Below are 14,783 nucleotides of genomic sequence, written 5' to 3' on the forward strand. Positions count from 1 at the left end.
GAGCATGGCCGAGGAGCCGGGGAGCGTGACAGTACCCCCTCCCCCACGCTCCCCTCCCCGCAACCGGGACAGGAAGGCACGTATCAGGGGAGTACCCACATTCTCCCGGGGTTCCCAGGACCTATCCTCAGGACCATACCCAGCCCAGTCCACCAGGAAGAACTGTCGGCCCCGCACAGTCTTCATGACCACGATATCCCTTACCGCATAGATGTCATCATCAGCAATAGGAGGAGGAGCATAACTCGCAGCAGCGGAGAAGGGACCAAGGACAACCGGCTTGAGCAGGGAGACGTGGAAGGAGTTAGGTATCCTCATCGTGGCCGGGAGCTGCAGCTTGTAGGAGACCTCATTAATCTTGCTGATGACCTTAAACGGCCCAATGTAGCGAGGACCCAGCTTGTATGATGGTAGCTTCAATCGGACGTACTTGGAAGCAAGCCAGACCAGATCTCCTGGAGAGAAACACGGAGGATCCAGACACCTCTTGTCTGCGTGTCTCTTCATCCGCAGGGAAGCACGTCCAAGAGACGTCTTGACAGAGTCCCAAATTGTTGTAAAGTCACGGACTACAGCATCAGCAGCAGGGACATCCGAGGAAGAGGATACAGGTAATGGGACGGAAGGCTGAAGTCCGTAAACGACATGGAAGGGAGAGCTGGAGGAGGACTCACTGACGTGGTGGTTATGGGAGAATTCAGCCCAAGGAAGAAGCGTGGACCAGTCATCGTGATGGGTATTAACATAGTGACGTAAGAAGGAGGTCAGGATCTGATTGACTCGTTCCACTTGGCCATTCGACTGAGGATGGTAGGCTGAAGAAAAGTCCAGAGCCACTCCCAGATGTTTGCAGAGGGCCCTCCAGAAGCGGGAGGTAAACTGAGTTCCTCTGTCGGACACAATGTGTGATGGAAAGCCATGCAACCGGAAGATGTGCTGGATGTAGGCGTCAGCGAGTTCCTGGGCAGAGGGGAGTCCAGCCATAGGGACGAAATGAGCCATTTTGGAGAACCGATCCACCACGACCCATATGACTGTGTGTCCGGCGGACAAGGGCAAGTCTGTAATAAAGTCCATTGCAATGTGTTGCCACGGAACGGAGGGAATAGGCAGAGGCAGAAGGCGACCATATGGCAGGTGTTTGGGCGTCTTGTTCCTGGCACAAGAGGAGCAGGCTGAGACAAAAGACGCGACGTCCGTGCGAAGGGATGGCCACCAGTAGTGACGTACAATTGTACTCCATGTTATCTTCTGACCAGCATGGCCGGCTATTTTCGAGGCATGGCCCCAGTGCAACACTTTTTGTCTGTCAGTTTCAGAGACATAGGTCTTCCCGGGCGGTATCTGGGCCAGGGTGACAGGGGCCACCGGAACGATTTTACTTGGGCAGATGATGGGCTGAGACGTCTCCTCCTCCTGTTCCATGGGCATGAATGACCTGGACAAGGCATCTGCTCGCACATTCTTGTCCGCGGGCCGAAAATGGAGCTGAAAATCGAACCTGGAAAAGAACAAGGACCACCTGGCTTGGCGTGGGTTCAGTCGCTGAGCAGACCGCAGGTATTCCAGGTTCTTGTGGTCCGTGTAAATGATCACGGGGTACACTGCTCCCTCCAGAAGGTAGCGCCACTCCTCCAGAGCCAGTTTGACTGCTAATAGCTCTCGGTCACCGATGGTGTAGTTGCGTTCAGGCGCGGAGAAGCTCTTGGAGTAGAAACCGCAAGTAACCATCTTCCCGGAGGAGGACTTCTGCATGAGCACTGCTCCGGCTCCCGAGGAGGAGGCATCCACCTCCAAGGTGAACTGTCGGTTTAACTCAGGACGGTGGAGCACAGGAGAGGAAGCAAATGCCTGTTTCAGGGAGCCAAACGCGGCGTCTGCCGCAGGTGACCAGTCCTTCGGATTAGCCCCCTTCTTGGTCAAGGCAGGGAGAGGCGCAGTCAGGGCAGAGAAGTGAGGGATAAATTGACGGTAATAGTTTGCAAATCCAAGAAACCGTTGGATTGCCTTCAGTCCGGAAGGAGGGGGCCAGTTGAGAACGGAAGATACCTTCTCTGGGTCCATCTGCAGACCGGTATCGGAGATTACGTAACCCAGGAAGGGAAGAGAAGACTGCTCGAAGACACACTTCTCGTACTTGGCGTACAGACGATTCTCTCTCAGTCTTTGTAGTACCAGCTGCACGTTCTCTCTGTGGGTCTGGAGGTCCGGAGAGAAGACCAGGATGTCATCCAGATATACCACCACACAGACGTAGAGAAGGTCCCGGAACACATCGTTCACCAATTCCTGAAAGACTGCTGGTGCGTTACACAGGCCGAAGGGCATCACACAGTATTCATAGTGCCCATCGCGAGTATTGAATGCGGTCTTCCATTCGTCCCCAGAGCGGATGCGGACCAGGTTGTAGGCACCCCGAAGATCCAACTTGGTAAACACACGAGCTCCTCTAAGCCGATCAAACAATTCAGGGATGAGCGGCAGGGGGTATTTTTTTTTCACGGTGATTTGGTTCAATCCCCGGTAGTCAATGCATGGGCACAGGTCGCCCTCTTTCATCTTAACGAAGAAGAAGCCTGCTCCAGCAGGAGAGGAGGATCTACGGATGAATCCCCTTGCCAGGTTCTCAGTGATGTAGGCAGACATGGCCGTTGTTTCAGCAGGGGACAAAGGATATATCCGTCCTCGAGGTGGTGTAGTTCCCGGGAGTAGGTCGATGGCACAGTCGTAAGGACGATGTGGCGGCAGTACCTCTGACTCCTTTTTATCAAAGACGTCCGTGAAGGACCAATAGGCCGAGGGCAGTCCTGGTAGGGACTCCGGAACCGGAGGTCGTCGGATGGGCTGTATGGTCTTCAGGCAGTTCTCGTGGCAAGAGGAGCCCCATCGGGTAACTTCACCAGTACGCCAGCTGACTGACGGTTCGTGTGTCCGTAACCAGGGGAGTCCCAGCAGGATTTGATGAGACATGTGTGGGAGGACGTAGAGAGTGATGTTCTCGGTGTGCAGGGCACCGATAAGTAATTCTACCGACTTGGTGATCCACGAGATGGTGTCAGAGAGGGGTCTCCCATCCACAGAGGCAATCACGAGGGGTTTGTCGAGTGGAGTAACAGGCACCTGGTACTTGTCCACCGTGGCCTGCTGGATGAAATTGCCTGCTGCCCCGGAATCGAGGTACGCCTCGGCCGTGAACCGCGTCTCTCCCGTTGTCACTTGGACAGTCCACGTAACCGGGTCTGAGAGAGTCCCAGCACCTAGGGTGGCCTCTCCTACCAACCCTAGGCTTTGGAGTTTCCCGGCCTCTCTGGACAGGAACGTAGCAGGTGTGTGCCCTCTCCGCAGTAGAAGCAGAGACCCTTAGCGAGCCGTTCTGCTCGGCGTTGGTCGGACTGCCTCAGACGATCAATCTGCATGGGTTCGTGGACAGAGACGCCAGACGATGCCGATTGAGGTATGACGGGCTTCTGCGGAGGAGAGGAATGCTGTATTGGACGTCTCTCGCGGGACACCTCTTTGGATCGTTCCTGGAATCTGAGGTCCACGCGGGTGGCTAGTGCAATTAGAGCATCCAGTGTGGAAGGAACATCGCGGCCTGCCAGCTCGTCCTTAATACGACCGGAGAGTCCTTCCCAGAAGGCGGCGGTGAGGGCTTCATTGTTCCACCCCAATTCTGAGGCCAAGGTGCGGAAGCGGATGGCATACTGCCCCACCGTCATGGTCCCCTGACGTAGTCTGAGGAGTGATGAGGCGGATGCGGCGGCACGTCCGGGTTCGTCAAAGGTGGTTCTAAACGCTTGCAGGAAGTCCTGGATGTTAGTAGTTAAAGGGTCCTCCTGTTCCCACAAGGGGTTCATCCAGGCCAGTGCCTCACCCTCTAGATGGGACATCACAAACGCCACCTTGGCTTGGTCGGAGGCAAACAGGTGCGGAAGCAGCTTGAAATGGAGGGAGCACTGATTTAAGAATCCTCTGCAGGTCTTGGGATCTCCGGCATAACAGGGTGGAGAGGCCAAGCGGAGTTTATGTCTTGGCTGCTGGGAGACTCCCTCTGGTGGCCAGGAAGGGTTTGGACAGAGACCAGGTGGGTTGTGCAGTGGGTGTTTCCTTTCCTAACTCTCTGCTTATTTAAGTCCTGGTCTGATTGCAGGCTGTTGCCGGATGTCAGTTGTTCTTTGTATCTCCAGCCTGCTTAATCCTGCTCTACACCACATCTACTCCAGATATGTTCTTGCTCTTTATTTATTACCTGGTTCTTTTGCTTATCTGGGTTTGTTATTTGTTGTGGTTGGTTTCAGTTTATTTCCTTCCAGGGATTTTCCCCCTCAGTGGATTGTTGAGGAACTCCCTGCAGTTCTGTGTGGAGTATAGCTCCTTTGGGTCCATGTGTTTGTGGCTTGTTGAATTTGTTATATTTCTTGTTTTCTGTTCATTGGTATGACAAGGGCACCTGGTATAGGACGGAGTTCAGATCGTGCGATCTGAGGGCCTTTTTGTACTATCAGGAAGTTGGTATTTTGCAGGGTTTTTCTCTGGCCACCATCAGTCCCTTTCCTGTCCTTTCCTATTTTAGTCAGCGGGGGCCTCACCTTTTGCTAATCCTGTCATCTACCTGTGTATTATGATTTTCCTATATCACCGCAGTCTTTGAATGTGGAGGGCTTGCTATTCTTGTCTATTTTATGAGGCAGAGAGTTATTCATCTTTCCTTCCTTTAGGATAGTTAGTTCTCCGGTTGGGTTCGCGGTGCACAGGATGTTAGTTCACCCCTCGGCTACTTCTAGTTGTGTTGGTTAGTAAGGGGATGGCGGCCAGATTAGTTGCCAAGGCTCTTGTCACCTTTTTGCCAATGGTTTGTGGTGATCTTCCATGGTTCCGGATCATAACAGTACATCCGGCCAAAAAAATGTAAAGGGTACTCTTAAGAAGGAAAAAAAGAAAAAAAAAAATCTGCTGAGAATTTTTCTTTTTTTGGTGTTTTTCCTCTTCTTCTTTGGGTTCTGTGGAAGATTTATTTTTCTAGCATGGATGAATTGGGTGAGCGTGTTGCTCATCTTGATGCTAAGGTTCGTCGTATAGAGTCTTATCTTGCACAGACTCCCCTTGCAGAGCCTAAAATTCCCGTTCCTGATTTTTTTTCGGGAGATAGGTCGAGATTTTTGAGCTTCAAAAATAATTGTAAATTATTTTTTGACCTGCGCCCTAAGTCCTCAGGGAATCCCGTACAGCAGGTTAAGATTGTCATCTCCTTGCTGCGTGGTGATCCTCAGGACTGGGCCTTCTCTTTAGCGTCTGATGATCCGATTCTCAATGATGTGGACTCCTTTTTTCAAGCCTTGGGATTATTATATGACGAACCCAATATTGTGGACCAAGCAGAAAAGGTCTTGTTGTCCTTAACTCAGGGTTTGGATTCTGCAGAAACGTTTTGTCAGAAATTTCGTAAGTGGGCGGTCCTTACCAAATGGAATGATGATGCGCTTGCGGCTCTTTTTCGCAAGGGTGTTGCTGATTCTGTGAAGGATGTAATGGTAGGATTTCCCGTCCCTTCTGGTCTTGATGCCTCTATGACCTTGGCCATTCAGATTGATAGGCGTTTACGTGAGCGCAGGAAGATACCTGCTGGTTTTGTGCCTGGGGAACCGCCTTTGGAGCCTATGGAGTGTGATAGGATCCTTTCTAATGCTAGTCGGCAGGGGTTCAGACGGAAGAATAGACTGTGTTTCTATTGTGGAGACGCTTCTCATAACATCTCTGTCTGCCCTAAACGTGAAAGGAGATTGGCTACTTCTTTTACTGTGGGTTCTTTGCAACCAAAGTTTCTTTTGTCTGTCACATTGATTTGCTCATTGTCTTCCTTTTCTGCATTTGCCTTTGTGGACTCAGGGGCAGCGCTCAATTTGATGGATTTTGGGTTTGCTAGGGATTGTGGTTTTCCCATGGTTCCTTTGCAAACTCCTATTCCTTTAAGGGGCATTGATGCTACCCCTTTGGCAGAACATGAACCCCAATTTTGGACCCAGGTGCCTATGAGAGTTGCACCAGCGCATCAGGAAACTTGTACATTTTTAGTATTGCATAATCTACAGGATACATTGGTACTGGGATTTCCGTGGTTGCAGACCCATAATCCGGTTCTTGACTGGAGATCCTTGTCGGTAGTTAGTTGGGATTGTCAAGTTTTGCATCAGGACCTTTCCGTGTCATCCACGTCTGCTCAGGCAGTTGATGTTTCGGCTTTCTTGTCTGATTTCCGTGATGTATTTAATGACCAGGAATCTGATTCTCTGCCCCCACACCGGGACTGTGACTGTGCCATTGAGTTGGTGCCCGGTTGTAAATTTCCCAAGGGGCGGATTTTCAACTTGTCTGTGCCCGAACATGATGCCATGCGGTCATACATCAGAGAATCATTGGAGAAGGGGCACATTCGGCCCTCATCTTCTCCTTTGGGTGCTGGCTTCTTCTTTGTTGCTAAGAAAGATGGTTCGTTGAGGCCTTGTATTGATTACCGTCTTCTTAATAAAATTACAGTCAAATATCAGTACCCTTTGCCTCTGATGTCTGATCTGTTTTCTAGAGTGCAGAGTGCCAAATGGTTTACGAAACTGGATCTCAAGGGTGCGTATAATCTCATCCGAATTAAGGAGGGTGATGAATGGAAGACGGCTTTTAATACTCCTGAGGGGCATTTTGAGTACCTAGTGATGCCTTTTGGGCTTACTAATGCACCCTCCGTCTTCCAGGCCTTCATGAATGATATTTTTCGGGACCTTATTGGTAAATTTTTGATTGTGTATTTGGATGACATCTTGATTTTTTCTGATGATTGGGACTCTCATGTGGGGCAAGTACGGGAGGTTTTTCAGATACTTAAGGATAATGCACTGTACGTTAAGGGGTCAAAGTGCCTCTTTGGGGTGCAAAGGATTTCCTTTTTGGGCTTCATCCTGTCTCCCTCCGCTATTGAAATGGACCCGGTTAAGGTTCAGACTATTTACGACTGGGTGCAACCGACTTCTCTAAAATCCCTGCAGCGGTTTTTGGGGTTTGCTAATTTTTACCGTAAATTTATAGCCAATTTTTCTGCCATTGTCAAACCTCTGACAGATTTGACAAAGAAGGGAGCTGATGCTGAGCATTGGACCCCTGAGGCTATTGTGGCCTTCCAGGAGCTTAAAAGGCGATTCACTTCTGCCCCAGTTCTGCAGCAACCTGATGTGTCTCGCCCATTTCAAGTTGAGATCGATGCCTCAGAGATTGGAGCAGGTGCTGTTCTGTCTCAACGAGACGCTACTTCAGGTAAACTTAAGCCCTGTGCCTTTTTCTCTCAGAAGTTTGCTCCTTCTGAATGGAATTATGATGTGGGGAACCGGGAATTATTGGCTATGAAGTGGGCATTTGAAGAGTGGAGGCATTGGTTGGAGGGGGCTAGGCATCAAGTTGTGGTGCTTACGGACCACAAGAATCTCATCTATCTGGAATCGGCCAAGAGGTTGAATCCTCGGCAGGCCAGGTGGGCTTTGTTTTTTACCCGGTTTAATTTTGTGGTCTCTTTTTTGCCGGGCACCAAGAATGTTAAGGCCGATGCCCTTTCCAGGAGTTTCTGCGCTGACTCTTTGGAGGTTGTCGAACCATCTACTATCCTGAATGATGGTGTAGTTTTCTTGGCTATTTCGCCTGATCTGCGGTTGGCACTGGTGGAATTTCAGGGGGATAAACCTGAGAGATGTCCTACAGGGAAACTGTTTGTCCCAGACCAATGGAGAGACCGAGTTGTCTCTGAGGTTCATTGATCTGTTTTGGCGGGTCATTCTGGCATTTTTGGTACTCGGGATCTTGTGAGACGCTCTTTTTGGTGGGCTTCCCTGTCCCGAGATGTCCGTCGTTTTGTGCAGTCGTGTGGAGTTTGTTCTAGGTCCAAGCCCTGTTGTTCACGTTCTAGTGGGCTATTATTGCCTTTGCCTGTACCTAAGAAACCTTGGACGCGCATCTCTATGGATTTTATTTCAGAGCTTCCCGTCTCTCAGAAAATGACTGTGATTTGGGTGATCTGTGACAGATTCTCCAAGATGGTTCACTTGGTTCCCCTATCTAAGTTGCCGTCTTAAACAGAGTTGGTGCCTTTGTTTTTGCAACATGTTGTCCGTCTGCATGGTATTCCCGAAAACATTGTTTCTGACAGAGGGGTGCAGTTTGTATCCAGGTTTTGGAGGATTTTTTGCTCCAAATTGGGTGTTCAGCTGTCTTTCTCCTCGGCGTTTCATCCTCAGACCAATGGTCAGACTGAAAGGGCTAACCAGACCCTGGAGACCTATTTACGGTGTTTTGTTTCTGCGGATCAGGATGACTGGGTTTCGTTTTTGCCTTTGGCTGAATTTGCCCTTAACAATAGAGCTAGCTCTACCACGTTGGTGTCCCCCTTTTTCTGCAATTTTGGGTATCACCCATGGTTCCTCTCAGGGCAGCTTGAGGCGTCCGACTGTCCGGGGGTGGATTCGGTGGTCGACAGAATGCAGCAGATTTGGGGGCAGGTAGTGGATAAATTGTTTCAGTCCCAAGAAACTGCCCAAAGGTTTGCCAACCGGCGTCGGACTGTTGGTCCCCAGTTTAAAGTAGGGGACATGGTGTGGTTGTCCTCTAAAAATATTCCTATGAGAGTTCCGTCTCCTAAATTTAAGCCCAGATTTATTGGACCTTATAAGATTTCGGAGATTATTAATCTTGTATCTTTCCGTTTGACTCTGCCTGCGTCATTTAAGATTCACAATGTCTTCCATAAGTCCTTGTTGAAGAAACATGTGGAGCCGGTAGTTCCTGCAGCAGCGCCTCCTGACCCTGTTTTGGTACAAGGGGATCTGGAGTATGAGGTTGAAAAAATTCTGGATTCCCGTCGCAGTAGGCGTCAGCTTCAGTACCTTGTGAAATGGAAGGGTTATGGGCAGGAGGATAACTCTTGGGTTGTGGCTTCTGACATTCATGCGGACAGGTTGGTTCGCGCCTTCCATCATGCTCATCCCGAGCGACCCGGTGGTGTGGGTGAGGGTTCGGTGACCCCTCCTCAAGGGGGGGGGTACTGTTGTGAATGTTAGTTATGTCTTGGCTGCTGGGAGGCTCCCTCTGGTGGCCAGGAAGGGTTTGGACAGAGACCAGGTGGGTTGTGCAGTGGGTGTTTCCTTTCCTAACTCTCTGCTTATTTAAGTCCTGGTCTGATTGCAGGCTGTTGCCGGATGTCAGTTGTTCTTTGTATCTCCAGCCTGCTTAATCCTGCTCTATATTTCATCCACTCCAGATAAGTTCTTGCTCTTTATTTATTGCCTGGTTCTTTTGCTTATCTGGGTTTGTCATTTGTTGTGGTTGGTTTCAGTTTATTTCCTTCCAGGGATTTTCCCCCTCAGTGGATTGTTGAGGAACTCCCTGCAGTTCTGTGTGGAGTATTGCTCCTTTGGGTCCATGTGTTTATGGCTTGTTGAATTTGTTATAATTCTTGTTTTCTGTTCATTGGTATGACAAGGGCACCTGGTATAGGACGGAGTTCAGATCGAGCGATCTGAGGGCCTTTTTGTACTATCAGGAAGTTGGTATTTTGCAGGGTTTTTCTCTGGCTACCATCAGTCCCTTTCCTGTCCTTTCCTATTTTAGTCAGTGGGGGCCTCACCTTTTGCTAATCCTGTCATCTACCTGTGTATTGTGTTTTTCCTATATCACCGCAGTCTTTGAATGTGGGGGGCTTGCTATTCTTGTCTATTTTCGGAGGCAGAGAATTATTCATCTTTCCTACCTATAGGATAGTTAGTTCTAAGGCTGGGTTCGCAGTGCACAGGATGTTAGTTCACCCCTCGGCTACTTCTAGTTGTGTTGGTTAGTAAGGGGATGGCGGCCAGATTAGTTGCCAAGGCTCTTGTCACCTTTTTGCCAATGATTTGTGATGATCTTCCATGGTTCCGGATCATAACATTCAGCTTTCTGAGGTTAGGCTTTATCTATTAAAGGTTTTTCTAGATATTGATAAAAAAAGTTACCATGAACCTGATAAAATCGCAAGGCCTTACACATTAGATGAACATGGAAGGTCAAACAGTAGAGTGAATGATTTTCTTCAAAGGCCCTAAATACACAGACTATAACAGCCAATTTTAGAGCATGCTCAACCCATATTTTAAATGATTCATACATGTCACCAAACCAGCCAACAGCTAATCGCCATCGTCATAATTTTGCCTTTTTGGTCAACTTGTGTATGAGCTCTCTTAACCTTCCCAATGGGATATTTTTTTAATTACACAAGTATTACTTACAGCAAAGATGGGCTGCAGTGTATACATCGCCCAGGCCAAAAACTAGTACTCTAGAAGGATACAGCTAAACCCCCAATAAGTAGAGGCATCACAGGTGCAGGAGGAGCAAATCACAGACATTTCCATGGAATGGAGGGGGCGATTGCTTGAGGATAAATCTGCACACTGATGGCTTGCATAGAGCACTATTCACACATGCAGATAAACAGTCACAAGCCCGCAGCCTCTTAGGTGACGTCCATACTATTAGATCAGGTGGGCTGAAAAGCCGTACTCCATATGTGCATCATGCAGGGGTCTGTCTGTATCCTATACAAAAAAATGAGGTTTTAGTTGGTATTATGGCCATAAAACGGAAGCCTTGTTGCTATTTTTATATTTAGCGTAGTGACCGACAAGCATGAGGTTCCCATGAGGAGGGTTGTAGGCTTCCGTTTTATGGCCATAATACCAACTAAAACCTCATTTTTTTGTACAGGATACAGACAGGCCCCTTTCTGTTAGACCTTCCATATTAGAGTTCCTGTCCCTGTATGGTGCACAGATGGAGTACGGCTTGGCAGCCCGCCTAATTTAATAGTATGGGCATCACCTAATATGAGGCGGGCTTGTGACTGTGCATCTGCATGTGTGAACAGCGCTCTTTGCAAGCCATCAGTGTGCAGTTTTATCATCTAGCATTCGCCCACTCCATGTTTTGGAAGTGTGTGTGATTTGCTCCTCCTGCACCTGTGATGCCTCTACCTAGTGGGGGTTTAGCTGTATCCTGCTGGACTACTTGTTTTTGGCCTGGGCGATGTATACACTGCAGCCCATCTTTGCTGTAAGTAATACTTGTGTAATTAAAAAAAATACCATTGGGAAGGTTAAGAGAGCTCATACACAAGTTGACCAAAATGGCAAATTATGATGATGGCGATTAGTTGTTGGCTGGTTCGGTGAAATCTATGAATCATTTAAAATATGGGTTAAGCATGCTTGATTTTACAGCACTGGCTGTAATGAAAAAAAATCTGTTATCAATTTTATTGAGAACCTGTTATCCCCCCTCAAAATCCGAATGGTCAAACACAAACTCAGAAATTGTGATGAACGTCAAGCACTGATTAGGCAAGAATGGGTTTTCATCAGTAAGAATTTGGCCCAGAAGTAAAGAAGTAGAGGTGAGCGGATCTGACGAAAATCAAATTTGTTAGTTTCAATGAATTTGTGGCAAATAAATTCACTTAAATCAAATAGTTAAAAAACCTCAAATTGTCTGTAAATACAGTTAGGTCCAGAAATATTTGGCCAGTGACACAATTTTGGCGAGTTGGGCTCCGCATGCCACTACATTGGATTTGAAATGAAACCTCTACAACAGAATTCAAGTGCAGATTTGTAACGTTTAATTTGAAGGTTTGAACAAAAATATCTGATAGAAATTGTAGGAATTGTCACATTTCTTTACAAACACTCCACATTTTAGGAGGTCAAAAGTAATTGGACAAATAAACCAAACCCAAACAAAATATTTTTATTTTCAATATTTTGTTGCGAATCCTTTGGAGGCAATCACTGCCTTAAGTCTGGAACCCATGGACACCACCAAACGCTGGGTTTCCTCCTTCTTAATGCTTTGCCAGGCCTTTACAGCCGCAGCCTTCAGGTCTTGCTTGTTTGTGGGTCTTTCCGTCTTAAGTCTGGATTTGAGCAAGTGAAATGCATGCTCAATTGGGTTAAGATCTGGTGATTGACTTGGCCATTGCAGAATGTTCCACTTTTTTGCACTCATGAACTCCTGGGTAGCTTTGGCTGTATGCTTGGGGTCATTGTCCATCTGTACTATGAAGCGCCGTCCGATCAACTTTGCGGCATTTGGCTGAATCTGGGCTGAAAGTATATCCCGGTACACTTCAGAATTCATCCGGCTACTCTTGTCTGCTGTTATGTCATCAATAAACACAAGTGACCCAGTGCCATTGAAAGCCATGCATGCCCATGCCATCACGTTGCCTCCACCATGTTTTACAGAGGATGTGGTGTGCCTTGGATCATGTGCCGTTCCCTTTCTTCTCCAAACTTTTTTCTTCCCATCATTCTGGTACAGGTTGATCTTTGTCTCATCTGTCCATAGAATACTTTTCCAGAACTTAGCTGGCTTCATGAGGTGTTTTTCAGCAAATTTAACTCTGGCCTGTCTATTTTTGGAATTGATGAATGGTTTGCATCTAGATGTGAACCCTTTGTATTTACTTTCATGGAGTCTTCTCTTTACTGTTGACTTAGAGACAGATACACCTACTTCACTGAGAGTGTTCTGGACTTCAGTTGATGTTGTGAATGGGTTCTTCTTCACCAAAGAAAGTATGCGGCGATCATCCACCACTGTTGTCATCCGTGGACGCCCAGGCCTTTTTTGAGTTCCCAAGCTCACCAGTCAATTCCTTTTTTCTCAGAATGTACCCGACTGTTGATTTTTCTACTCCAAGCATGTCTGCTATCTCTCTGATAGATTTTTTCTTTTTTTTCAGCCTCAGGATGTTCTGCTTCACCTCAATTGAGAGTTCCTTAGACCGCATGTTGTCTGGTCACAGCAACAGCTTCCAAATGCAAAACCACACACCTGAAACCAACCCCAGACCTTTTAACTACTTCATTGATTACAAGTTAACGAGGGAGACGCCTTCAGAGTTAATTGCAGCCCTTAGAGTCCCTTGTCCAATTACTTTTGGTCCCTTGAAAAAGAGGAGGCTATGCATTACAGAGCTATGATTCCTAAACCCTTTCTCCGATTTGGATGTGAAAACTCTCATATTGCAGCTGGGAGTGTGCACTTTCAGCCCATACTATATATAGAATTGTATTTCTGAACATGTTTTTGTAAACAGCTAAAATAACAAAACTTGTGTCACTGTCCAAATATTTATGGCCCTAACTGTATGTATATCACACTGGGATTTTGAATTGAACACATTTTTAAGCTTTGTAAGGCAAGCATGTCCAAATGGCTTAAACCTATCTGGCTAGAAGAAATGGATGGTAATTATAAGGAAATCCATGGGATCGAAACTGTGAGTATATGCTTAAAGAAACAATATAGGGACAAACCTGGTTGATCAGGTAGTGCAACTCTGTTTGCTGTTGTGCATCAGTTTTTCCACCAGCAGATATACCATATGGGCTGTCATTTCATATATATGGTAATCGGTGCTGCTGACTCGGAAATTTCATATCACACAGAAGAAAAGTAGGCGATCATGTGGTTCAAAAAACCGCATTACCACCGCAGCGATATTTGTCTAGGTAATGTTTATTCGTTGCTGGCTTACCCTGACTAACAGCGTTTTTTGTATTTGTGCTACTCCCAAACAGTTCTCTGTGGAAGCGGTCTATTTATGGTACATTGGTACCCTATGTGTTGCACTCTGGTTGTCTTATCCCCCTGGGCGGGTATATGGGGACAGGTGCCTCTGTCGGTTTTTTTGATTGCATCAATTTTCTGGAGCACTTATTGGATTTAGTCTTTCCTTTCAGTGGGAATTTTCTGACGGGTTTCAGTCTCCACTGTTATGTATCTATGTATCTATTAATGTGCTCTTTTTACGATTGTGCTGATCTTTGTTACCGACATAGGCACATGTCATAGTACACTGTATGAAAAATTCCCTTGCCCAAGGGGGAATGGGTCATCTATGATGTGCAGTCTATGGGTAGGTTTATAGTGATATCACATGTGCCGTTAAATATCCATGTCTGTGGCCATTCCTTACACAGTGTTGAATACTTCAGTGGCTTCCTTATTTTTTGGTATGCCGGCAGTTTTATACTGTGCTCTAGATATTCTATCTCTCTGGGCCTTCAACTCTGTGAATAGTAATGCATGTGTAATTTTTTACATTGATAATTAATGGGCTACTGGACAATCGATGGGATATTGACCCAATTCAAGGGCCCTTTTTTGCACTGTTTATCTGGATTCTGCCAGCTACTCTGTATGTACATCTAAATATGCTCGTTACCCCTCGACTGCGGTGACGTAATCCGTTTTGCCTTACCCTTTTCACCTCTCTGCACTAATTAACAAAAAGCATTTTTTGAACCACATGATCGCCTACTTTTCTTCTGTGTGATATGTTAGTTCTTAGCGATTTGGTTCATATATTGTTGTCCTTCTTTGCATATTATATGGTATATATATATATATATGTATTATTTTTCTTTTTAATATGCTGATGTTTATGCCGTTACTTATTCTGATTCTGAAATTTGTAAAGTTGCCAATTCTGTGAAAGAATATTACACCAATGGAATTCAAAGTATTTGGGTTTCAAAACTTTATTGTTTTTGTTTTGTACTGCCATATCCAGGAGCAGTTAAGTGTTTAATCTGTAGGGCACCGTTCACTGTGCAAAAGCTTTACCAATTAGGGAACATATTTTCACTGGTAATACACTAATTCCCCTGCCCCAACATTTCTTAACAATTTTGGAAAAAAAATGATAG

The sequence above is a fragment of the Anomaloglossus baeobatrachus genome, chromosome 4, assembly GCF_048569485.1.
Source record: "Anomaloglossus baeobatrachus isolate aAnoBae1 chromosome 4, aAnoBae1.hap1, whole genome shotgun sequence".
NCBI lineage: Eukaryota > Metazoa > Chordata > Amphibia > Anura > Aromobatidae > Anomaloglossus > Anomaloglossus baeobatrachus.